At 48.2% G+C, this 26,754-nt stretch overlaps 1 protein-coding gene across 3 annotated transcripts in view; it reads right to left on the minus strand.

The window, feature by feature from the left end:
• LOC133280764 (olfactory receptor 14C36-like) overlaps positions 1 to 26,754 on the minus strand; it is a 781,395-nt gene that overhangs the window by 214,598 nt on the left and 540,043 nt on the right. Inside the window, exon 1 of one of the 3 annotated variants that reach the window (XM_061475691.1) lies at positions 7,979 to 8,098. The exons of the other annotated variants lie outside the window; for them this stretch is intronic. The gene's annotated coding sequence lies outside the window, so the exon portion shown is untranslated. Of the gene's footprint in view, positions 1 to 7,978; positions 8,099 to 26,754 lie in introns of those variants that run through there. 3 annotated transcript variants of the gene reach the window in all.

A 26,754-nucleotide genomic window follows, 5' to 3' on the forward strand; every position in this document is an offset into this window, starting at 1 on the left:
CTGCTCCTCACGCCCTGGGGATGCAGCCCAGCACACAGGGGGGTTCTGGGCTCAAGCGCACACTCAAGCCAGGTCATGGGGAGATTCTCGTCACCCAAAACCCCAAACACTTCTCCTCAGGGCTGCTCCATCCGATCCCCACTAGACTGTGCTCACAGTCCCACAACAACACGTTCAAATGCCCTCGTCTGCCCATTCCACTGCAATGAGAGACTGCAGTATGTTTCCTTCAGGGACCTCACAGTGCTGATGAAACCTTCCCACTTCTCTGTGGGGTGTTCTCCCTCTGCTGTGTACCTCAGGAGGCAGGAGTTATTTTAGCAGACAGCAGAATCACAGGAAAAAACAACAGAAAATTCGATTCCCAGCTCTTGGCCACGGTCACAAGCTCACTCTTCACAGCAGGATTTTAATAGCTTGAAATGTAAAACTACAGCTTGGAAGATGAAATTTGGTTTCATTAATGTAATACTGCTTTTTTAAACAATACTTCATTTGGAAATGGTACTACCTGAGTAAGTGTCTACATTTTTAATTTCAATTTAGAAAATGAGAGAAGGAAAGAGAGCATTTACCTTTGTTCGTCAGCAGAGCTTCACCCCAGAATGGCTCCCAACCAGTTTGTAACCTGGAAACCAACAAAACAATAATCAAACTATTGATTGGAACCTGCAATAACTCAAACACAAAACATGCCAATCGGTACACCAAATCGTACAGCATCACAGCCTCAACGCTGCTCTTTCCCATTGGCCCAGGGTGGCCCAAGGTACCCAGTGCCCACCCACGGTATTCTCCATTTCCTTCTGGGAGCACAGGGGAGCAAAGGCCATGGCTGCCCAAAGGACTTCAGACAACTTGGAACACCTTCTCCTCACCGGCTATTTATTTCTATTGCTCTGTCCTGTTTGAATCAACAGAGGGTGGCCAGAAGACTTCTCCATGTGACAGGAAGGCAGACCAACAGCTCTAGCCCAGTGACGTGGAACACCTCGCTGACCCCAGGGGGATAGGATGTGGGAAGGAGCAGGACAGGGAACCAGAAGCATCTCCCCCCATCCCTAAGCCATCATCCCACAACAGACTTTTCCCCAGAACCACAGACACCTAATTCCCACTGCTTCTTGGTAGGTCTGACCAGCCTGGAGGACAACATCTGATTCAGCAGGGAGGGCAGAGGCAACGAACCACAATGTAGGGCTCAGCTTGAACCCAGACTTCACAGGTTCACCAATTCCACCTTCACTGGCCATGAAGGAGCTGCAGAGAGGGAGCCGCTGCGTTATGCCCAGAGGAAAGCTGATTTCACGTCACCTTCCTGCTCCTCAACCAAGATCAATACAACTTCATTTCAATTTACTGGCCCAGGAAGATTAATTCCACAGCATTTCTTAAGCACTAGGTACTATTATTACCAAAACTGCTCGAGCTGGGTTCTTTTTCCTCTTTGAAAAAAGGGCCTAGGGACCAATACGTCTGAAGGATTAAAAGTCACTTCAAAAACCAACATAAAAATAAGAGGGATTTGAGAAGCCCGACTGGGTCATTCACACTGCAGCACTTACACATCGATGGCCTGGCTGTCCCCACACCAGCACATCTCAACTGACTGCTTTAGGCTGACATTTATATTAACACTTTCAGGAGAAAAATCAACTTTTAGGTATCAAGTCTCCTTCCTGCCAATCAGCATGAAATTAACAGGGGAGAAAAGCCTTCTGCTCAGCAGAACTGCCCTTCATCTCCTACAGCAAGTAGCACAGGGAGCCTGCTCATATGTCACCATGTGTCTCTCACATGGTGAGGTCCCAGGGGAGTGTGACTGTGCCCCAGCGTCCCCCACAGCTCCCAGGACACTGAGCCACGAACTACAGTGAGAGCTGCACCAGCTAAAAATTAAACTGTGTGAAGATGCAGATGCCCACGTGGCTGAGGACACTCCTGTCTCCTCACACCGGTTCTAGCCTTGCTGGGGGCTAGGACACAGGCAGTTTGAGCCTGACCAGTCCCCTGAAGCGACTCTCCAGGAGACTCTATGGACAGCACAGGGGAAGTGGCTGCAGGAGCAACCAGTGGGAACCCCCTGTTACATGGCAACGGGGCCAATTGCCACATTAAGCAGGGCTTTGGGGACATCAGTGTCAGGCTGCTCCTACGTCCTGAAGCTCCCTCTCCCCATCCAGCTCTGTGGGAATGGACAATATTCCAGCCTTTGCCTCCCTAAATGAATAAACCCCTATACAGCACGGAAGAAAGAACTACTGCAAGCCAAAAAAGCCTTGGTATTTCATACAGCCAATCCTCCAATCCTCTCCTGGAGAAAGGCATCAGCACTTCTAACATGGAATTTATAGACTCAAAAGCCAAATGCAATACTGGGGACACTTTTATCTATGACTGGATGAGACCCAGAAGACCCTGTGGCAACTTCTGACTGACACTAGGAGGGACAGCCAAACGCACAACTGCATTTGGCTGCATCACATCATCTCTCCCGCTTTTCTTCCAAGTAACACAGAGCTGGCAAATATGTGTGGTTCTATCAAGCCATCTCCTTGAATAAAAGCTGTCTTGTTTGAAGCACTGATTATTTGTTGAAGGTGACACTTCGGCAGAAAGGGGAACTTCACACTAGGAGACTCTTTACAGGCAAAAAAGACCCCAGTTTTCTGCAAGAGTGCAGTTTAAAAGAGCCTGAGCTGAAATCACTGACACACAGCAGTAACCCATCATCACTGATTTAAGGTGCATTTTTAAAGGGGTAACACAACTGCAGCACTAGAACCACCACCCAAAAGACAATGTTCTGATAAAGCTAGAAAATTAGTAAGGAAAACAAGAAATACTGTTGTTGAAAGGAACCTGCTCAAACTATATCACTATTTTATACAAAGAAGTGGAATCTGGGCAGTGGAAGTTTTCAGATTGCCCAAGCATGATGGAGAAACACCCAGCCTCATTCCTAGCTCTGCTCAGTCTTCAAGAAAGTGCTTTTAAAACCCACAAAAGTCTTGTGATTTGTGGAAGGACTTGCTTCCATGAACTCAAACCAGGACAGAAGATATCAGAAAGGTCTGCAGGACTGCAGTCCAAAAAAATTACAGCAGGAAGGTGACCTTCCCTCCAGCGCTGCTTTCCTTCTCCAAGGGGCCATTTCTACAGACCATAAGAAAAGCACAGTTTCATTCACTGCCCAAAACCAAACCAATACAGATACGGTCAGAAAGTGAACCGGTGTGAAACACCCCTGTGACTACACAGCACAACGCAGAGACAGCACAGGCCCTGCACCACAGAACAGCCAGGGCAGTCTCACCAGCCCATCTCAGGCCCCTGTGTGGCAAAGCAACACCTGAGCTGCCTGGGGAGACTTGGTGCACCCTTCCATAGGGGCAGCAGCCCCTCCAACCTAAGAAGCAGGGGACTTGCTGCAGACAAGAACGCTTCCCTCCCCACTGCCCACTTCTAGACAGCCCTGTCTCCAGCAGCCCACTCCACGCCTGTCAGAACCACCAGTCCCCTCAACGGCCTGCAGGCAGGCAGAACAATGACACTTCTGGAGCAAACACAGACACTAGTAACTAAATAAATGAATAAACAAGAAATCTAAGGTTGTAACAGTGCTGCGGCTGCTCTGCAGCACACTGCAGGGTCCCTGCCACACTGCAGCCTTCAGAGTTAAAACTGAAAAGATGTTTTGAACCAGCCCCCTATAACCTCTCCACTGGTCCCAGCAGCACCATGATGCACACAAAGAGAAGACGAAAGTCACTGCCACTCTTTGCCAAGCCTTCACGTTGCTCCTTCACACTACAAATGTAATGAATGGCTCTTTATTTTATAGCTCTACTAATGCCAGTGCAAAAACACCCATTCAACACATTCTCATCCTAAGAAATAAAAGATATTAAACTAAGCTGCCTTCAGTCTCCAACTGAACAGAAGCTCCCATCACCCTTCTCCTGGCTCTGCCACTCAGAACTGAGGCTTCTGAACTGCAGGGCCCTCAGTCCAGCTCTTCTCAAGCTTGTCCTCCTTTGGTTTGAAAAGGCCATTAAGTTCTCTACAGCTTGTTGGAAGGCCACTCATCTGATCAGCAGTGGATTGGTAAAGTTCATTTGAACTACCTTCTTCTCTGCAAATAAAGTTTCAGTAACAAAGTTTGAAAAAGAAGTAAAAGCAGGGGCAAAGCTGATCTTTAAGTAGTCTTAGAGGAACGCACACCCTAAAGGAGCTAAAGGCATGTGGGACTATCATCTTCTCTCCCAAGCTGCTTAGCAGCTACATTAAACCCTTTGAACTCTGATACACTCACCACACTCAGAGTGCATCACACTCGGGTGTATTACCCAGCTGCAGGTTCCTCCCTGAAATGAGCAGGTACCAACGGCCCCTGCCTAAGCCCTGTCCTGCCCCTGCTCAGAGCCTGCCATGACTGAGGCTCCACAGCAGTACCTCTAACAAAGAACACCGTCTCTCACTTGGCTTGCTAAAAGTCCACCACTAAGACTTCAAAGCCTGGGCCACCATCTGCTCTTTGCAGAACCTTACCTGGTTTTGTGAGCGCTTCTCTCAGAGCTGGGGTTATCATCTCTCACTTCCCACCCTCCTCCTTCCTCCCAGCGTTCTCTTGAGTCAAGCTCATTCCAACACCTCCTTCCTCGACCTCACATTCTCTCTCTTTCAAGACAAGGAATTACAACCATTTAGATCCAAGCATCACAGTTTAAACGCTGTGGCACAGCTCAGCCACAGACCTGCTGAGTTTAAAACTGACACAAGTGTCCACACGTTAATTCTTGCATTCCTGTAATTCTGCTTTTTACCCCTCTTCCCATCGGACTCTGACCTTTCAGTTTGAGATTTAAGACAGAAAATATACTTAAATAAATAAATAAAACACCACACCAGCAACCAGGTGGACTTGTTCTACTAACACAGCAACCAGCTTCAAGCAGCCTGGGCTAGTGGAAGGTAGGTGGGGTGGAACTAGGTGAGCTTTAAAGTCCCTTCTAACCCAAAGCACTGCATGATACTGTGATTTAGTAACATTCTCCAGGGCATGTTAAGAAAGAAGCAGTCTGAATCTCATGTGAGGTTGAGTGGGACCCCAAAGCTTGAAGCCCAAGAGTTTCATGGCTGCACAATAACCTCATCTCTCCACAGAGCACAAACCAGAGGGAACAATACATTGCCTGGAGTGACAAGCATCTATAGTTCCAGTTATCTGGGACAGGTCAGGGGAGAAAACCACATCGATACCACGACTCAGCCCAGGGTAAGCGTCACTTCTGAGACTTTATGGGTATTTATTCTTTCACATCTGCACAAAGAAGCATGAAAGTCTAAATAATTACTTTGATATTTCATAAAGCTTGTAATCTGTCAGCCCCTTATGGCTGGCTTTGAAATATTAAAGGAGATATGAATAAACAAGAACCCAAAATCAAATGAGCACATTTTCCTTTCACAAATGGCAAAAAAGGGTTAGAACTAGTCTAAACCAGTTTAGAAAAAGCTACGAAAAGCTTAAACCAAACTAGAAATGGCAAGAAACTGTTCAGACTTAGTCAAAAATGGCATAAAACTGGTAAGAAATTGGCAAAAAAAGATAAGAATGACCAGTAATTGTTTAGAAATAGCCAAAAAAGACTTAAAATGGGTTAGAAAAAGCCAAAAATGGTTTAAACCAAGTGAGGAAAGGGCAAAAATGAGTTAGGAACAGAAAAAAATTGGTAAGAACTGGACAGAAAGGGTTTGGGAATGGCAAAAACAGTTTAAAAAGAGTCAGTATTGTGCAAAAAAAGGGTTAGATATAGCTCAAGCCAGTTTAGAAATAGGTAAGAAAAGCTTAAACCAGGCTAGAAAATTCCATAAATCGTTCAGAAATTGCAAAAAATGGAATAAAACCTGCAAGAAATGGGCAAAAATAAGACAAGAATGACCAGCAATTGTTTAGAAGTAGCCAAAAAAAGATTTAAAATGGGTTATAAAGAAGCAAAAATGGTTTAAACCAAGTCAGGAAAGGGCAAAAACGGGTTAGAAATAGAAATAAATTGGTAAGAAATGTTGAAAAATGGTTTGAAAATGGCCAAAATGGCTAAAAAAGAGTCAGTATTGCGCAAAAAAAGGGTTAGAAATAGCTCAAGCCAGTTTAGAAAGAGCTAGGAAAAGGTTAAACCAGGCTGGAAATGGCAAGAAACCACTCAGACTTAAAAAAAAAACAACTTAAAATGGGTTAGAAAAAGCCAAAAATCGTTTAAACTAAGTCAGGAAAGGGCAAAACCAGGTTAGAAATGACAGGAAATTAGTAAGAAATGGACAGAAATGGTTTGGAAATGGCCAAAATGACTTAAAAAGAGAGAGAGCTGGGCAAAAAAAGGGTTAAAAATAATCTAAACCAGTTTAGAAATAGCTAAGAAAAGCATAAACCAAACTAGAAATGGCAAGAAACTGTTCAGACTTAGTCAAAAATGGCATAAAACTGGTAAGAAATTGGGAAAAAAAAGATAAGAATGACCAGCAATTGTTTAGAAATAGCCAAAAAAGACTTAAAATGGGTTAGAAAGGGCCAAAAATGTTTTAAACCAAGTCAGGAAATGGCAAAAAATGAGTTAGGAACAGAAAAAAATTGGTAAGAACTGAACAGAAATGGATTGGGAATGGCCAAAATGACTTAAAAAAAAGTTAGAATTGGGCAAAAAAGGGTTAGAAATAGCTCAAGCCGGTTTAGAAATAGGTAAGAAAAGCTTAAACCAGGCTAGAAATGCCCATAAAAAAGTGAAGCATCAGCCAAAAATGGCATAAACCAGGTAAGAAATGGGCAAAAATAAGGTGAGAATGACCAGCCATTGTTTAGAAATAGCCAAAAAAAAGTTAAAGTGGGTCAGAAAGTGCCACAAATGGGTTAAACCAAGTTAGGGAAGGCCAAAAAAAGGGTTAGAAAGAAATTGGTAAGTACAGGACAAGAACGGTTTGGAAATGGCCATAATGGCTTAAAAAGAGTTAGAATTGGGCAAAAAAAAAAAGGTTAGAAATAGCTCAAGCCAGTTAAGAAATAGCTAAGAAAAGCTGAAACCAGGCTAGAAATGGCCATGAATTCTTTAGGAATTGCCAAAAATGGCTTAAAACTGGTAAGACATGGGCAAAAATAAGACAGAAATGGTCATCAATTGTTTAGAAGTGGTAAAAAATGCTTCAAACAGGGGACAAGCAGGCAAGAATGGACTAGGAATAGCCAAAAAAAGCTTAAAACTGGTACGAAATGGCCAAAATTAGGATAGAAATGGCCGTAATTTTTTTAGAAATAGCCAGACTTAAAATGGGTTAGAAATTGGCAACACTGGGTTAGGAATGGCCAAAAATGGCTCAAACCGAGTCAGGAAAAGAAAAAAATGGGTTAGAAATGGCAAGAAATTAGTGAGAAATGGACAAAAAACATTTGGAAAAGGTCAAAATGGTTCAAAAAGTGTTAGAATTGGGGAAAAAAGGGTTTGAAACAGCCTAAACCAGTTAAGAAATAGCTAGGAAAAGCTTAAAATAGGCTAGAAACTTCCATGAATAGTTCAGATTTAGCCAGAAATGGAATAAAACCTGCAACTCAATCATGTACCAAGGAAAGAGTCAGGGTATTTTCAGCTCTGTCTTGAACACTGCCAGCCATGGGGCAGCCACAGCTTCTCTGGGCACCCTGTGCCACTGTCCCACCACCCTCACAGGGAACAACTTCTAAGATCTCATCTCAATCTCCCCTCTCTGTCACGTTAAAATCGTTCCCCCTTGGCCCATCCCCACAGGCCCTTGCTCTCCCCACAAGAAATGAGGGCAGATCCCAGGATCATCCCTCGGCAGCCGCAGCGCTCCGCTGCCGGCTCAGCCAGCCCAACTCACACACCGAGTCCAAAGCAGCCACTCTGGGAAGTCCCTTGAGGTGTTCTGGCAACTCCTACAGCACCCCAAGATCGCCATCGCCACCCACCTCCTTCCACGCTCCTCTGTCCACAGGCGGCACCGGCTCCGAGACACCAAGACGGGAACCACCAGAGGAGCTGCTCTTGCCTCCTCCACCGGTAGCTTGTGTTCCGTGGGGCAGCTGTCGTCTCCCTGCTGGAGGGTTCCGTGGGGTTCTGTGACCTCACACACCTGAACACGGGGAGTTCCAGAATCAGCCACCCCTGTGGTCTCCATGTCCCCAAGGTCATTGTGATGCAGGAGCTCTGACTGGGTCCATGGGGTGCTCTGGAGGTGCTGCAGGCATTCTCTGGGATTCTCTAGGGGTATCCCCAGGATGCCCTGGGAGTGCACAGAGACACAGGGCCGTGGAGCAAGCTGCTCTAGTGGAAGGTGTCCCTGCCCGTGCCTTTGGGGGTTGGAGCTGGGTGAGCGTGGGCTCTTTAAGGAGGGAGAGCCCTGCAGTAACCAGTGCAGAGGAGAGCCCTCCCCTCCCTCGGGAGGCTGCATCTCCCGGGGCTGCCCTGCGCATCCAGGTCCGTGTTCTTTGACTTTGCAATCCTGTTTTAGTGTTGGCCTCAAACACATTGTGGGTGCGTGCGTGGGTTTTGGGGGGTTCCTGTAGAAACGGCTTCATGTAACCAAAAACGGGGGTGGGGTGGGGTGGGGTGGGCGGGGGGGTCATTAAGTGCCTGTTGATGAACTGTCTGTGGGGAAGGGGGGGATGGGCCTCACCTCCCCCCCAGCACCCCAAAACGGGGGGTGGGTGGGGGAGGGTCCCCAATGAACACAACCTCCCATCCCCCACCCGGAGGTGTCAGGGGTGGCACCTCCCCCCCTCTTTATACCCGGGATGGGAGAGGGGAGGATAAAGGGGGGGATGGGGGGGGGTCTATCCGAAGCCTTATTGACACCGATGTAAATAGCGCGGGGGGGGGTGGGGAGGCAGGAGGGGTCACCTTAAGAATGTATAAAAAGGAAACTTAACCAATAAATAAAGATTTCACAGGAAATCGAGGCCCCCTCTCCCCCCCACCCCCCGCGTTTCGGCCTTTCCCCATCCCCGTTCCGCGATGCTCTCCGCACTTCCGGGTTGGTTCCCGCCGTTGCGCAGGCAACTCCCCCCCCCCCCCCCCCCCATTCCCGGCCTCGTTCTGGTGAGCGTTGCCCAGGCAACAGCCAATCAGCTCTGGGCTCCCCAACTCGTGTCCCCGTTCAACCCCCTCCCGGCTGCCCCCCCATGGGGCTGAATATGGGGCCTTTCCTCACCCCTCCCCCCCCTCATTTGTCCCCTCTTCCCCTCCCCCACCACATCCCCATTTTCTCCCCTCCCCCCCTTATGCCCCCCCATTCCCCCTCCCCCTTTTTCCCACCCCCATTCCCCACATTCCTGCCATTTCTCCCCCTCTCCCTCCATCCCTCCCCAGTTCTCATCCCACCATCGTTACCCCCCCTTATTTACATGCAATTAGCGTAGGACCTGCTTTATTCACACGCACTTCATGTAGGGCTGACCTTATTTACATGTTACTAGAATAGATCCTTCCTTATTTACATGTTATTAATGTAGGGCCTACTTAATTTGTGTCCTTTTAGTGGAGGACCTGCTTTATTTACATGTCATTAACATAGAGCCACCCCTATTTGCACGTTCTTACTGTAGGACCTCCTGTATTTACATGGTGCTGTGCCAGGACCTCCTGTATTTACTCACTTATTAACGTAGGACCTATTTTATGTACGGTTGCTGTCGGATCTGCTCTATTGACAGGGTATTGGGACAGGACCTACTTCATTTATGGGCCCTTATTGTAGGTCCTACTATGTGGGGGGAGGGGGGCCACAAGGAAATGAGGGACCCCAAAGCCACAGGAGGGACCCAAATACCCCCCCCAGACCCCCAAACACCTTGAATTTCGCACCATATTTCCCCCACAAGCCTCTCCCTTAACCCCAAACCCATCCATAACCCCCAGATCCACCCCCCAGCACCGCTGCACCCCCAAAATCCCCCTAAAGCCCCAAACTCCCCCATGTCATCCCCTATAGACCCAAAATCCCCCTCCAGGACCCCCAAATATCCATCATCCCTCCCAAAAATCGGCGCTGGGGCCCTTTAGGGACCCCAACCCCTCCCCATAACCATCAAATTCCACTTCCCAGACCCCACCCAAGCCCATCAGGACCCCCCCCAAATCCCCATATTCCCCCGTTGGCACCCACCAGCCGCTGCTTCCCCTCCTGCAGCTGCCTCCTCAGTGGCCCCAGGGCAGTTTCTGGGGAGTCCATGGGGCTCCCCCGTAGCTCTGGGCCCTGCTGGATCTGGACCCCCCGAGCCCCTGAGAGCCCCGTGGCCTCCAGCATCAACCTGGTGTCAAGGGGGGCCCCAAAGCCAAACGTTGAGGGGAGTTTGGGGGGCCCAAAGGGGTCCAGATCCCATTTTGGGGACCCCAAAAGGGCTGCAGGGACCATGGAGGTTGGGGGGGCACCCCGAAAGGTCTCAGCACTGGGTTTAGGGAGGGGGGCTTTAAGGACCCCTATGAGCCCAGCACCCATTTCACAAGGAAACCCAGGGGGGGTTAAAGTACAGAGGGGTTCCCTAAAGGGTTCTGGGGTTCAGGAGTGGGGAGGAAAAGATCATGGGGGAGGGCCCAGGGCAGTTTTGGGTTGCAAGGGGGGAAACCGGGCTGCAGGATGTATTCGGGGGGGTCCTTGAGAGGGTTTTGGGTGCATGGGGGAATCCATAGGGTGGTTTTGGGGTGCAGAGGGAGTGTTCTGGGGAGCAGAGGGGGGTTGTTTCGGGGTGCACAGTGGGTGCTTTTGGGGTGCAGGGGGTTGTTTTGGGGTGCAGTGGGGGTAGATTTGGGGTGCAAAGGTGTGTTTTGGGGTGCAGGGGGCATGGTTTTCGGGTGCAGGGGGGGCGTTTTGGGATGCAGGGGGTTGTTTTGAGGTGGAGGGGGGATGGTTTTGGAGTGCAGAGGGGGTGTTTTTGGATGCAGGGAGGATGGTTTTGGGGTGCAGGGGTGTGTTTTGGTCCCTGTGGGATCCCCCAAAAGCCCATAGAGCCCCCCCAAAACCCTCTAACGCTCTCCAATCCGCCCCCCAAATCTGAATCTTCTTGAGGTGCTGGTACCTGAGCCCCGAGTTAAGGAGGAAACCTGGGGGAAGGGGGGGTTAAAGGAGGGGTTGGGGGGGGCGGGGAGGCTCATGGGAGGGAACTGGGGGTTCCTGGGCATCCCAATGGGATTTGGAGGGGTCCTAAAGGAATTTGGGCTCCTATGCATGGATCTGGGAGAAGGGGGTGGGGGGGGGGTCACAAGGGGGAATTGGGGGGTGCTGGGGGGCTGCTGGGATCCTAATGGATCTTTGGGGGGTCCTAACAGGCAAAGGGGTTTGGGGGGGTCCTGAGGGGTTTTGGAGGCTCCCCAATGAGCTTGGGTGTCCCCCCCCACTTCGGGGTGCAGCGGATACCACAGCAGGTTCCCTTTGATCTTCTTCACATTCCTACAGGAACACCCCCCCCCACCGCCATGTATTTTAGGGACCGATCCGAGGTTTGGGGTCCCTCCAGATGTTGCAGTTCCTCCCCCCCAGATGTTGGGGTGCCCCCCTCACCGCGGGTGCCGCACGTGGCCCATGATGTACTCCCGGATGGGGGCACAGGGCCCCGTGCACAGCCTGGAGGTGGGGGGGAGACAAAGAGAGGGGGTCAGGAGCACCCCAACCCCCCCAGGACCCCAAAAGCCCCCACTGGGGGGTCCCGCGGGCTCCAACCTGCGCAGGTCGGGATCGGAGGGGAGCTCCAGCTCCGCCATGATGGGCGAAATTGGCGGGAACTGGACGGGACCAAACTGGGGCGGTCGCGGGGGGGAGGGGGCGGGGCCCGGGAACGATCGTGGTCATCACCCAGCACTGCCTCCTGCCCCACCCCCGCGGGCTCTTCACCCTCCAGGTCACCTCGGGTCACAGGTGGGGAGCCCCATAACTTGGGGGAGGGCACAAAGGGGGACCCTCAGACCCCACCCCATAACTTGGGGGGCACAAAGGGGGCGCCCCATAACTTGGGGGTCCCAGTGCCCGCCCCCCAACACCCCATAGAGCGGGTCCTGGCCGCCCGCTTGGGGGCGCTGTTGCGCCGGGCCCCGGTGCTGCTACGGGAGCGGGGCCGCTCGGTGCTGGGGGCGCTGCTCCGTGGGGGGGGCACCGGGGCTTCCCCACCCGGCTCTCGCCGCTGCTCCGGGGGCACCGGGGCTCGAACCCGGGGTCCCTGGAGCCTCAATGGGAGCCGCAACCGGATGCGCGGCGGGACCGGGGCATCCCCAGCCCCATCTTTGGATCCAGTGCGGAGCAGTGGGAAGTGAGTTGGGGATGGGGGTAACGGGTGGCAATGGGGGTAATGGGGGGTAATGGGGTAACAGGGGCAATGGGGGGCAGTGGGGGCAATGGGGGTAACGGGCAATGGGGGTAATGGGGAGGGCAAAGGGGGTAATGGGGGCCAATAGGGTCAATGGAGACAATGAGGGGCAATGGTGTCTCTCCCCCCCACCCCAGAGCCCCCCCTCCTGGAGCCCGGTTCTGCTCTTCCAGCCCCATGGAATTCCGTGTCCGCGCTCCCCCCTACAACCGGATCCGGACCTGGATCCGTGTCCATGTGTGGAGCATCCGGATCTGGATCCAGATCCCATAGGATCTGCTCCCAAGCACCAGGAGCTGTGATGCCAATGGGATCCTGTGCTCCCAGATGATCCAAGGCTCTGGAATGAGGCAGAGCTGCAGCAGGAGCCGGTGCTTCGGGGTTGGCTTGGGCTGTTTTAGGGGTGGTTTTGGTTGTTTTGGTGTGTTTTTTTTCTCTTTTTGGCCTGTTTTGGGTCTGTTTGGGGGCTCTGACCCTGTATCCCACAGGAGAAGCAGGACAAGGTGTTTTTTTGGTGGGTTTAGGGTGGTTTGGGGTTGTTTTGGGGGTGCTTTTGAAAAGTCTTTGGTTGTTTTCGTACTTTCTTGAGCCTTTTTTGGGGTTCAGAACTTGTGACCCATAGGGGAAACAGGACAAGGTGGTTTTAGGTTGGTTTTGTCCAGTTTTGGGGCTCTGACCTGTGTCCCATAGGAGAATCAGAACAAAGTGATTTTGGGGTGGTTTTGGCCCATTTTGGGGGTTGTTTGGGGTGTTTTGGCCCGCTTTTCTCCTGGTTTTGTCCTGTTTTGGGGCTCTGACCCTGTATTCCATAGGAGAAGCAGGGCAAGGTGGTTTTGGGGTGGTTCGGGGGTGTTTTGGGGTTTGCTTTGGGTGTTTTGGCCTGTTTTTGGCCTGTTTTGGGCCTCTTACCCTGTATCCCCTAGAAGAAGCAGGACAAGGGGGTTTTGGGTTGTTTTTGCCTGTTTTGGGTCTTCTTTGGGGCTTTGACCCTGCATCCCGTAGGAGAAGCAGGAGAAGGTGATTTTGGGGTGGTTTTAGGGTGGTTTGGCCAAAGGGATGCTGTGGAGGGACTCTTCGTTATTGACTGTAGTGATAGGACAAGGGGTAACGGGTTAAAACTTAAACAGGAGAAGTTTAGATTTGATATAAGGAGGAAATTCTTTCCTGTTAGGGTGGTGGGACACTGGAATGGGTTGCCAAGGAAGGTTGTGAATGCTCCATCCCTGGCAGTGTGCAAGACCAGGCTGGACAAGGCCTTGGGTGATATGATTTAGCATGAAGTGTCCCTGCCCATTGCAGGGGGGTTGGAACTTGATGATCTTAAGGTCCTTTCCAACTTGAACTATTCTATGATTCTATGACTCCTCTATGACTCCTCTATAAAACCTCTGTGACTCCTCTATGCCTCTTTATTGACTGCTCTGACATCTTATTGACTTCTCTGCGACTGCTCTATGCCTTCTCTAAGACTCCTCTATGACTCTATGACACTATGACTCTTCTAAGACTTCTCTATGACTCTATGATACTATGACATCTCTATGACTCCTGTATGAGTCCTATATTCCTCCTCTATGACTCCTTCATGGCTCCTCTGACTCCTCTATGACTCTGCTATTACTCATCTATGAACACTCTACAACTCCTCTATGACTCCTCTATTACTCCTCTATGACTCTTCTTTGACTCCTCTATGACTCCTCTATGACTCTTCTATGACTCCTCTTGAAGCGACCTACGACACCCCTATGATGCCTCTATGACTCCACTGACTCCTCTATGACTCCTCTATGACTCCACTATGACTCCACTATAACTCCACTATGACTCCACTATGACTACCCTGTGACTCCTCTATGAATCTTCTATAACACTATGACTCCCCTATGACTTTGCTATAACTCTATGACTACTCTATATCTCTATGACTACTCTATGATTCATCTATGACAGATATTTGAATGCTCTATGACTCCTCTATGACTTGTCTATGACTCGTCTATAACTCCTCTATAACTCTATGACTATGATTCGTCTATGACAGATATTTGAATGTTCTATGACTCCTCTAGGACTCCTCTAGGACTCGTCTATAACTCCTCTATAACTCTATGACTGATTCCTCTATGAAAGATATTTGAATGCTCTATGACTGCTCTATGACTTGTCTATGACTCTTCCATAACTCCTCTATAACTCTATGACTATGATTCCTCTATGACAGATATTTGAATGCTCTATGATTCCTCTATGACTTGTCTATGACTCGTCTATAACTCCTCTTGGACACCTCTATGACAACTCTATGACGCTTCTATGACGCCTGTATGATGCCTCTATGAAGCTTTTATGACTCCTCTGTGACTCCACTGTGACTAGATTGTGACCATTGTATGACTCCTCTGTGACTCCTCTATGACTTCTCTATGACTCCTACATGACTCCTCCATTACAAATCTATGACTCCTCTATGACTCCTCTATGACTCCTCTATGACTCCCCTATGACTCCCCTATGACTCCCCTATGACTCCCCTATGACTCCCCTATGACTCCTCTATGACTCCTCTATGACTCCTCTATGACTCCTCTATGACTCCTCTATGACTCCTCTATGACTCCTCTTGAACACCTCTATGATGCCTCTATGACACCTTTATGACGCCTCTATGACTCCACTGTGTCTGCATTGTGACTCCACTGAGACTCCACTGGGACTCCTCTATGACTCCTCAGTGACTCTTATATGACTCCCCTATGACTCTTCTATGAGTCCTCTATAAATCTATGACTTCTCTCTGACTCCTCTATGTCTCCTCTATGACCTCTCTATGACTCCACTATGACTCCTCTATGACCCTTGTATGACTCCTCTATGGCTCCTCTGTGACTCTGTATGACACTATGACTCCTTTATGACACCTCTACGACTCTTCTATGACTCCTCTTGGACGTCTCTATGACGCTGCTATAATGCCTCTATGAAGCCTCTACAACTCCACTGTGACTCCTCTGTGTCTCCACTGTGACCCCTGCATGACTCCTCTATGACTCCTCTATGACTCTTCTAAGACTATTCTATGACTCATCTCTGACAATTCCTCATTGACCCCTCTTTGACTCCTCTATGACTTCTCTATGACACTATGACTTCTCTACGACTCCTCCATGACACCTCTATGACTCCTCTATGACTCTTCTATGACTCCTCTATGACTCCTCTGTGACGCCGCTGTGATTTCTCCATGAATCCTCTCTGACACTTGAACAACACCTCTATGACTCCTCTATGACTCCTCTATGACTCCTCTATGACTCCTCTATGACTCCTCTATGACTCCTCTATGACTCCTCTATGACTCCTCTATGACTCCTCTATGACTCCTCTATGACTCCTCTATGACTCCTCTATGACTCCTCTATGACTCTTCTAAGACTCCTCTAGGACTCCTCTCTGACTCCTCTATGACCCCTCATTGAGCTCTCTGTGACCCCTCTATGACACATCTATGACTAATCTATGACGCCTCAATGTCGCCTCAAAGATGCCTCTATGACATCACTATGACGCCTCTATGACTCCACTATGATTCTTGTATGACTCCCCAATAGTCCTTTATGACTCCTCTGTAACTCTGTGACTCCTCTGTGACTCCTCTCTAACTCCTCTTTGACTCCTCTATGACCCATCTAAGACTCCCCTATGGCTCCATTATGACTCTTCTAAGACTCATCTAGGACTCCTCTAGGACTCCTCTAGGACTTCTCTATAATACATCCATGATTCTATGACTCCTCTAGGACTCGTGAATGACTCGTCTATGATTCCTTTTGGATGCCTCTGATGCATCTATGAAGCCTCTATGACTCCTCAAGGACTCCTCAAGGACTCCTCTCTGACCCCTCATTGACCTCTCTGACTATTCTATGACACTATGACTCCTCTATGACTTCTCTGTGACTCCTCTGTGACTCCTCTATGATTCCACTATGACTCCTCTTTGAGTCTACTATGACTCCTCTAGGACTCCTCTAGGACTGCTCTATGACTCCTCTATGACTCCTCTATGACTCCTTTATGACTCGTCTATGACTCCTCTTGGATGCCTCTATGATGCCTCTACGACGCCTGGATTACTCCTCTATGACTCCTCTATGACAGTATGATTCCTCTATGATGCTACGACTCCTCTATGACTCTAAGACACCTCTATGACTCCTCTATGACTCTAAGACACCTCTATGACTCGTCTGTGACTCTTCTATGACTCCACCTTGACTCCACCGGGACTCCACTGTGAGCCCTGTATGACTCCTCTGACTTCTCTATGACTTCTCTATGACTCCTCTATGACTCCTCTATGACCCTATGAACACTCTATTAATTTATGAGCCCTCTATGACTCTCTGATTCCTCCTTGACTCCATGACTCCTCTATGACAGCTAAATGACACTATGTCATTATGACTCCTCTCCGAATCCTCTATGACTCCACTATGACTCATCTAAGACTCCACCATGACTCCTCCATGACTCCTCTACGAGTCTTCTATGAGTTCTCTGAGTCCTCTATGACTTCACTATGACTATTCTGTGACTCCTCTATGACTTCACTATGACTTTTCTGTGACTCCTCTATGACTTTTCTATGAATCTATGACTCCTCTATGACACTATGACTACTCTATGACTCTCTGACTCCTCTCTAACTCGACTCTGACTCCTCTATGACACCTCTATGACTCCTCTATGACCGCTCATTGACTCCTCTATGTCTCATCTATTATTCCTCTAAGGCGTCTCTATGACGCCTCTGTGACGCCCCTATGACTCCACTATGATTCCTTCATGACTCCTCTATGACTCCTCTATAACAATATGACTCCTCAATGACTCATCTACTCCTCTCTGACTCCTCTCTGACTCCTCTCTGATGCCTATATTACGCCTCTTTGATGACTCTATGACTTCACTATGATTCATTCATGTCTCTTCTATGACTCCTCTATGACTCCTCTATAACTCTATGACTCCTCTGTGACTCCTCTTTGACTCCTCTATGATTACGCTATGTTTCCTCTTTGACTCCACTATGACTCTTCTTTGACTCCTCTAGGACTCCTGTAGGACTTCTCTATAACTCTGTGACTCCTCTGTGACTCCTGTTTGACTCCACTATGACTCCTCTTTGACTCCTCTAAGACTCCTCTATGACTCCTCTAAGACTCCACTATGACTCCTTCTAAGACTGTTCTGTAACTCTATGATTCCTCTGTGACACCTCTACGACTCCTCTATGACTGAACTGTGACTCTTGTTTGACTCCACTATGACTACACTTTGACTCCAATATGACTCCACTATGACTCCTCTAGGACTCCTCTTGGACTCCTCTAGGACATCTGTATGACATATCCATGACACTGTGACTCCTCCATGACATCTCTGTGACTACTCTTGGACGCCTCTATGACACCTCTATAACTATAATGTGATTGCACTGTGACTCCACTGTGACCCCTGTATGACAACTCTATGAATCCTCTATGACTCTTCTCTGACTCCTCTCTGATCCCTCATTGACTCCTCTTTCACTCCTCTATGACTCCTCTATGACACTATGACTCCTCAAGGACTCCTCCGTGACTCCTCTGTGACACTTCTCTGACTCCTCAATGACTCCTCTATGATTCCACTATGACTCATCTTTGACTCTATGACTCCTCTGTGACTTGTCTATGACTCCCCTAGAACTCCTCTAACACTCCTCTATGAGTCGTCTATGATTCTGTTAGGACTATTCTAGGATTCCTCTAGGACTCCCCTATGACACCTCTATGACTCCACTAAAACTCCACTATGAGTCTTCTATGACTCCTCTAGGACTCCGCTATGACTCCTCTATGACACTTCTATGACTCCACTATGACTCCAGTCTGACTCCACTATGACTACTCTATGACTCCTCTGTGGCACCTATATGACTGCCCTTAGACTCTTCTAGGACTCCTCTATGACTCCTCTGTGACTCCGCTAGGACTCCTCTACGACTTCTCTATGACTCCACTATGACTCATCTATGATTCGGCTATGACTTTGCTATGACTCCCCTATGACTCCTTGTCGTGGTTTAAACCCAGTCAGGTAACTTGTTCACTCACTCCCAGTGAGTGGTGCCGAGCTGACAACAATCGAGGTCCGTGTCCGTCTCCACCCCCCCACCCCCCCCCCCCCCCCGCACAGGGGCTCTCCCCTTCCCCGCTCCCGGAGGAACGGGGAGGAGGATCGAGAGAGTGCAACTCCTACGGGTTGAGACAAGAACAGTCCAGCAACAAATCACCACCGCTACTATCAGCTAAAACAATGATAAGGGAAAATAACAAGGGAAGAGAATACGATACCACCGGCCAAGAAAGCGAGTTCCACCCGGAAGCCCCTGTCCTTCCGGGTAACTCCCAGTTACCCCCCACCCCGGGCATGACGTGCTGTGGTATGGAATACCTCCCCGGCTAGCCCGGGTCAGGCGCCCCGTCCCTGCTTCCTCACAGCTTCCCCTCTTCCCTGGCAGAGCATGAGCCTCACAGAGTCCTTGGTCAGGGTAAACATCACTTAGCAACAACCGAAAACATCGGCTTCACCAACACTGTTCTCAAGCTAGAAGTCAAAACACAGCACTGCACCAGTTAACACAAAGGAAAAAACATGACTGCTACTGCTGAACCCAGGACACTCCTCTATGACTCCCCTATGACTCCTCTATGACTCCTCCATGACTCCTCCATGACTCCTATACGACACTATGACTCCTCTATGAATCCTCTTTGAGTCCTCTGTCTCCTCTATGATACCCCTATGACTCTATGATACTATGACTACTCTCTGACTCCCCTATGACACCTCCATTACTCCTCTATGACTCCTCTATGACTCCTCCATGATTCCTCCATGACTCCCCTATGACTCCTGTAGGACTCCTTATTGACTGCTCTGACACCTTATTGATTCCTCTGCGACTCCTCTATGACTCCTCTATGACTCCTGTATGAATCCTCTATGACTTCATGGAAGAATGACTACTCTATGACTCCTCTATGACATCGCTATGAATGCTCTGTGACACATCCATGAATCTATGACTCCCCTATGACTCCTCTATGACTCCTCCATGACACATCTATGAATGCTCTATGACACATCTATGAATCCATGACTCCCCTATGACTCCTCTATGACTCTTCTACAAGTTCTCTACGACTCCTCTATGACTCTATGACACTATGACTCCTCTATGAATCCTCCATGACTACTCTATGACTCCTCTATGACTCCTTTATGACCCCCCTATGACTCCTCTTTGACTCTATTACTCCTCTATGACTCCACTATGATTGCTCTATGACCATCCTAAGATGCCCCTATGACTCCTCCATGACCCCTCTAAGACTCCTCTATGAATCCTCCATGACTCGTCTAAGACTCCTCTATGAACACCCAATGACCCCTCCATGACTCCTCTAGGACTCCTCTAAGACTCCACTAGGACTTTTCTAGGATTCCTCTAGTACTCCTCTAGGACACCTCTCTGATGCCTCTCTGGCTCCTCTCTGACTCCTCTAAGACACTATGACTCCTCTATGAATCCTCTTTGAGTCCTCTGTCTCCTCTATGACACCCCTATAACTCTGTGATACTATGTCTACTCTCCAACTCCTCTATGACTCCTCCACGACTCCTCTATGACTCCTGTAGGACTCCTTATTGACTGCTCTGACACCTTATTGACTCTGTGACTCCTCTATGACTTCTCTATGACTCCTCTATGACTCCTCTATCACTCCTGTATGAATCCTCTATGACTTTAGGCAATGACTCCTCTATGACACTTCTATGAATGCTCTACAACACATCTATGAATCTGTGACTCCCTTATGACTTCTCTATGAATCCTCTGACACCTCTATGACTAATCTACTATTCCTCTTCCACTCCTCTACTTCTCTGTGAGTAATCTGCGACTCCTCTACGACTCCTCTATGACTCCTCTCTAACTCCACTATGACTCCTCTAAGACTCCTCTACGACTCCTCTATGACTCCTCTCTAACTCCACTATGACTCCTCTAAGACTCCTCTACGACTCCTCTATGACTCCTCTCTAACTCCACTATGACTCCTCTAAGAATCCTCTATGACTCCTCTAAGACACCCCTATGACTTCTCTACAACCAATCTATGACTCCTCTATGACCACAGAATGACCATTCTATGACTCTGCTACGACCCCTCAATGACTCCTGCATGAAACCTCTATGACTTTATGATACAATGACTCCTCTATGACACATCTATGAATCTATGATGCCTCCAACTCCTCCATGACTCCTCCATGACTCCTCCATGACTCCTCCATGACTCCTCCATGACTCCTCCATGACTCCTCTATGACTCCTCCATGACCCCTCTATGACTCCTCCATGAAAGCTATACGACTCCTCTATTACTCCACTATGACTCCTTCATGATTCCTCCAAGGCTCCTCTATGACACATCTATGACTCTATGACTCCTCTATGATTCCTCCAAGGCTCCTCTATGACACATCTATGACTCTATGACTCCTCTGTGATTCTCTGACTCCTTTCTGACTCCTCTCTTACTCCTCTCTGACTCCTCTATGATTCCTCTTTGACTATTCTATGACTCCCGTATGAATCCAATATGACTCCTCTATGATTTCACTATGACTCCACCACAACTCATCTATGAATCCTCCTTAACTCCTCCATAACACCTCTATGACACATCTGTGACTCTGTGACACCTCTATGACTCTCTGACTCCCCTCTGACTCCTCTCTGAATTCCTCTATGACTCCACTTTGGCCATTCTATGACTCCTCTATGACTCCACTATAACTCCACTATAAATCCTCTATGACTCATCTGTGACTATTCAATGAACCCTCTAATAATCCTATATGACTCCTCTAAGATGCCTCTAAGAATCTTCTTTGACTCCTCTAGGACTCCCTTTTGACTCCTCTAGGACTCCCCTATGAGTCCTCTAGGACTTTTCTATGACTCCAGTATGACTCCTCTACGACTCATCTACAACTCCCCTATGACTCCCCTATGACTCCTCTATGAGTCCTCTATGACATGCCTATGACTCCGCTATGACTCCTCTATGACGCTTCCATGACTCCTCCATGACTATTCCATGACTTCTCTATGACTCCGTTATGACTCCAATATAACTGCTCTATGACTCCTCTATGACTCTTCCATGACTCTTACATGACTCCTCTATGACACCTCTATGACTACTCTATGACTCCTCTATGTCTCCACTATGACTTCTCCGACTACTCTATGACTCCTGTGACTCCTCTGATTCCTCTATGACACATGTATGAATTTATGACTTCTCTATGACTCCTCCATGACCCCTCTATGACTCCTCTATGACCACTAAATGAAACTTCTATGACTTCTCTACGACCTGTCTATGACTCCTCTATGCCCTTATGACACAATGGCTCCTCTATAACTCCTCTATGACACCTCCATGATTCCTCCATGACTCTTCTATGACTTCTCTATGACTCTCTATGACTCCCCTGTGAATGCTCTATGACTCCTCTATGACTCCTTTATGACTCCTCTATGACTGATATTTGACTGCTCTATGACTCCTCTATGACACCCCTATGACTCTATGACACTATGACCCCTCTTTGACTCTAGGACAGCATGACTCCTCTATGACTTCTCTATGACCCCTCTATGAGTCCTCTATGACTCCTCTGACTCCTCTGACTCCTCTATGACTCCTCTATGACTCTTCTATGACTCTTTTATGACTCCCCTATGACTCCTGAATGTCTCTATAACTCTATGAAACCTTTATGACTCCTCTATGACACATCTATGATGCTTCTATGATGCATCTATGACCGCTCTATGACCCCTCTGACTCCACTATGAGTATTATGACTCCTCTGAGTCGTCAATGAGCCCCCGACTCTTCTATGACTCCTCTATGACTCCTCTATAACACTATGACTCCTCTACGACTCCTCTACGACTCCTCTATGAGTCCTCTATGACACCTCCATGACTCTATGACTCTATGACTCCTCTCCGAATCCTCTATGAGTCTTGGACAGGATGACTTTTCTATGACACCTCTATGATGCCTCTGTGACGCCTCTATGACCCGTCTATGACCCGTCTATGACTCCTCTATGACTCCTCTATGACCCGTCTATGACTCCTCTATGACTCTATGACTTCTCTATGACTCCTTTATGACTCTCTGATTACTCTGTGACTCCTCTCTGACTTTTCTAGGACACCTCTATGACAACTCTGTGACTCCTCTATGTCACTATGACTCCTCTATGACTCGTCCATGACTCCTCTATGACTACATTGTTACTGCTGTATGACTGCTCTATGACTTCTCGATGACACCTCTGTGACTTTTGACATTAAGACTCCTCTCAGACTCCTGTATGACTCCTCCATGACTCCTTCATGACTCCTCTATGACTCCTCCATGAATCCTCCATGCCACCTCTATGACTCCTCTATGACTTCTCCATGACCCCTCTGTGACTCCTCTATGACCACTCAATGACCCATCTATGAGTCCTCTATGACCCCTCCATGACTCCTCTACGACTGCTCTATGACCTCTCTATAACTCATCCAGGACTCCTGTATGACTTCTCTAGGACTCCTCTATGACACCTCTATGACACCTCTATGACACCTCTATGACACCTCTATGACTCCTCTATGACTCCTCTATGACTCTCCTAAGACTCCTCTATGACTCCTCTATGACACCTCTATGATGCCACTATGATGCCTCTATGACCCCTCTATGACCCCCATTGTGACTCTACTATGACTCCTAAGATTGCTCTATGAGCCGTCTATTAGCCATCTGACTCCTCTATGCCTCCTCTATAACACTATGACTCTTCTACGACTCCTCTACGATATTACTGACCACCTTTACAGCAGTGAAGATAAAGGAACAACCTGCTTGGATACATCATTCAAGAATTAAGAAAGCACCAGAGCCAGAGAAGACATGGCGGATCGAACCTTCAGGACCCTTACGTATGAAATTGCGTCGGTCATAATTTGGACTCGTATGATAACTGGCGCACGAGCTTGGGACCAGAACTTACACCTGAAGTTAGTGCAGAATATTACTAATGTTTTTCATCGTACTGACTGTTGGGTGTGTGCACAGTTGCCTAAATCAGGAGAAAGCCTGGATCTCCCATTAATTGGAGTTCCAATTAAGGGGGCATGCAGCTTAGGTGCTGTAATACCCAATTTTACTATTATCAACAGGTATCCTTCTGGGACCTGGATTAGAACTTTTGCTAAACAGGTTAAGAGAGGGTTTAAGCCTATTGTTGAATGGCACACTGCATTTCATAGTTTTGTAAGAGGGCTAATTCCATCTTTGGGAGTAAGTGAATTAGAGAAGGCAATTGTAAATATCTCAGCAACCATAGAGGAAATGGAAAGTAAAACCATTGATATAATTCAGGCAGAACAGCAAGAGATAACCAGCCTGTCTAAAGTGGTATTACAAAACTGAATAGCTCTAGACATGTTATTGGCAGGACAAGGAGGGGTTTCTTCCATAATCAATGAAAGTTGTTGTTCCTATACAGACTAAAGAGGCAGAATCAAAACAGATCTGGAGGAAATTTGGAAACAAACTAAGATATTTCATGAAATGGCCATGGATGACACCTCCTGGGGTTTTGAAGAAATATGGAAAAATTTAACTTCATGGTTACCTGATCTCTCCTGGTTGAGGCAACCGGTTGCAGGAATATTGATGTTATTTGTTTTAATATTGATTACTTGCGGTATGATACAACGTTCCCTCTGGTCTTGTAAACGGTCTATGATAAATTATGACGATTGGCAAAGGAACGAAATTAAGCACCAAGTAGAAACGGGAAATTATTTCAAAAAGTCTTTAGACAGTAATGGTAATATAAAAAATGTTGCAAAAGAATTTGCAAAAGGACAGAAAAAGGGGGAATTTGAGACAAGGGGAGGGGGTCAAAAAATTACAAAATGAAATATATATACCTTTAGAATCAGTTTTAAGTAATGTTGTTTGATGGCTTTGTAACAGTAGCAATGGAAAATTACTGAGGTGCATGACACACAGAAAAAAAACAGAGCGCGGCTAGAGAACAGACTGAGAATTCTTTCTCGTGTAAGATAAACCATTACAGCTGACGTAGTTTTAGGCCCTTATGACCTTAGTACAAAATGAGTTAAGAAAAACAGGCTAGAAGAACAGGACACAGAGATAAGGGGTATCTGGGAAAGGCAGGTGTCCAGGATGGGCTGCAGTTAAACTAATTGATAAGTAGGACAGGAGGATTGTTATGTCTGTGGTGTACCCCTTGGGTACAGCAGCCTTGAGGGAGACCGTGCCAAGAGCTGTGCTGAAGCTGAGGGAAACCACATCCACTCTTTGCCTCCTCACGCACAACTGCAGGCTCTCAGCTTGGCCAGGCAGCAGTTACCCTTCAGACAGCGTTTAGGTGCCCAGAGGTGTCTCCCAAGAGGACTCTGATGCTGGCACACGCCCCACCAAAGGCAGCTTGTGCAGCCTGGGCTCCCCTGGGTTGTCCTTGGAACCTTTATCAAAGGTAACTGCAACATGTCCGTGTTCTCCCTCCCAAGGGACCTCTGCCAATCCAATGACTTTTCACAAGGGGGATCCCAAAGGAATGCCGATCTTCCCCTGTAACTGCACTGCCACTGTCCTGCCTGTTATACCGCGTCCTTCATTCCTCTCATATTTCGTAGGTTTTCCTTTCAAATAACCCTTTCAAATAACTTCTATCAGATGCCCTTTGTAATCTTCCTGCACTCGGAAAACTCCCCAGTTCCCTGGAAGACAATCTGGAAGACTTGACAAAAACTTCACGGTGAGACAAGGCTCATCAGGGTTTAATGAGCCCCACAGTGTATTTGGGCTGAGTCCGTGAACATCAGGTGCTGAGAGGAGACTGAGGAAACCTCTCAAGAAGTCCAAGTCAGAAACAAAGCCCCAAGTGCCTTCAGCAGTAATGGGCCCCACTGAGGGCTGCTGCTGACAAAGCCTCCCCAGGGACTCGTTAAAGCAAGTAACTGGAGGCTGTGATTAGAGGGAGAGAAAGGCAAAGTGCAGGTGTCTGATGGTGAGAAAACCCTTGGTTTGTTTGATGATGCAGAAAGGCCAAGCCCTGACCACAGCCCTTGGAGAAGCAGAGCCTGAAATCTTGAGAATGAAAGGTCTCCTGGTAGGTCTTGATGAAAGAGGCAACTGCCATAGCCCAGAACACAGAGGCCTTTTGTTCTTTCGGGCCTTTCAGCCATGCCAGAACCCTGTCATCTCTGCTGCAGGCTGTCCTACACTGGCCCATGCCTGCACCTCTTTCCCTTCAGGCTGTTGACACCCATCTTGCTTTCCCAGCTAGCTCTCACCTGGTATTTCTGTACCTTCAGTCCCATCTCTGCACCCATTGCTGTCTGTTACTTGAAACACAAAGCCATGGGCTGAGCCAGACTCCCTCTGGGTGACCTCTTGCACCACAAGTCCACCTTTTGAGAGACATTTCTCTTTCCTAACTGTCCTGGGTTCAGCAGTAGCAGTAATTTTTCTCCTTCTTGGTAGCTGGCGCAGTGCTGTGTTTTGACTTCCCGCCAGGGAACAGTGCTGGTGATACCGATGTTTTTGGTTGTTGCTAAGTGATGTTTACCCTGACCAAGGACTTTGTGAGCCTCGTGCTCTGCCAGGGAGGAGGGGAAGCCATGAGGAAGCAGAGACGGGGTGCCTGACCCAGGCTAGCCAAAGAGGTATTCCATACCACAGCACATCATGCCTGGGGGGGGGGGAACTGAGAGTTACCCGGAAGGGCTAGGATTGCAGGGTTGGAGGAGGTATCGGTCAGTGCTTGGTTGGGCTGGGGGGGGGCGAGTTATCGGTTGGCTGGTGGTGAGGTGATGTATTCTCTTCCCTTGCTATTTCCTTTATCATTGTTATTATTGGTGGTAGCAGCTGTGATTTGTGTTATACCTTAGTTTCTAAACTGTTCTTATCTCAACCCGTGGGAGTTGCATTCTTTTTGTTTCTCCTCTCCGTCCCTCTGGTAGTAGGGGGAGGGAAAGAAGGGGGGGAGTGAGTGAACGAGTTACCTGACTGGGTTTAAACCATGACACTAACTTTAAGTTTGAACCTTCCAAGCTGCACTTTGTAGACGTTTCCTTCTCTTCCTCCTAGCAAGAAAACCTCCATTATCTCTGCAGCCACATTTCAAGTACTTACAGGCTGCTACTACAGTGTCAATTCAAG

Source organism: Pezoporus flaviventris, unplaced genomic scaffold, assembly GCF_033815535.1.
Source record: "Pezoporus flaviventris isolate CSIRO_AGI_PZ_B2104156 unplaced genomic scaffold, CSIRO_AGI_Pfla_v1 ptg000088l, whole genome shotgun sequence".
Lineage (NCBI taxonomy): Eukaryota > Metazoa > Chordata > Aves > Psittaciformes > Psittacidae > Pezoporus > Pezoporus flaviventris.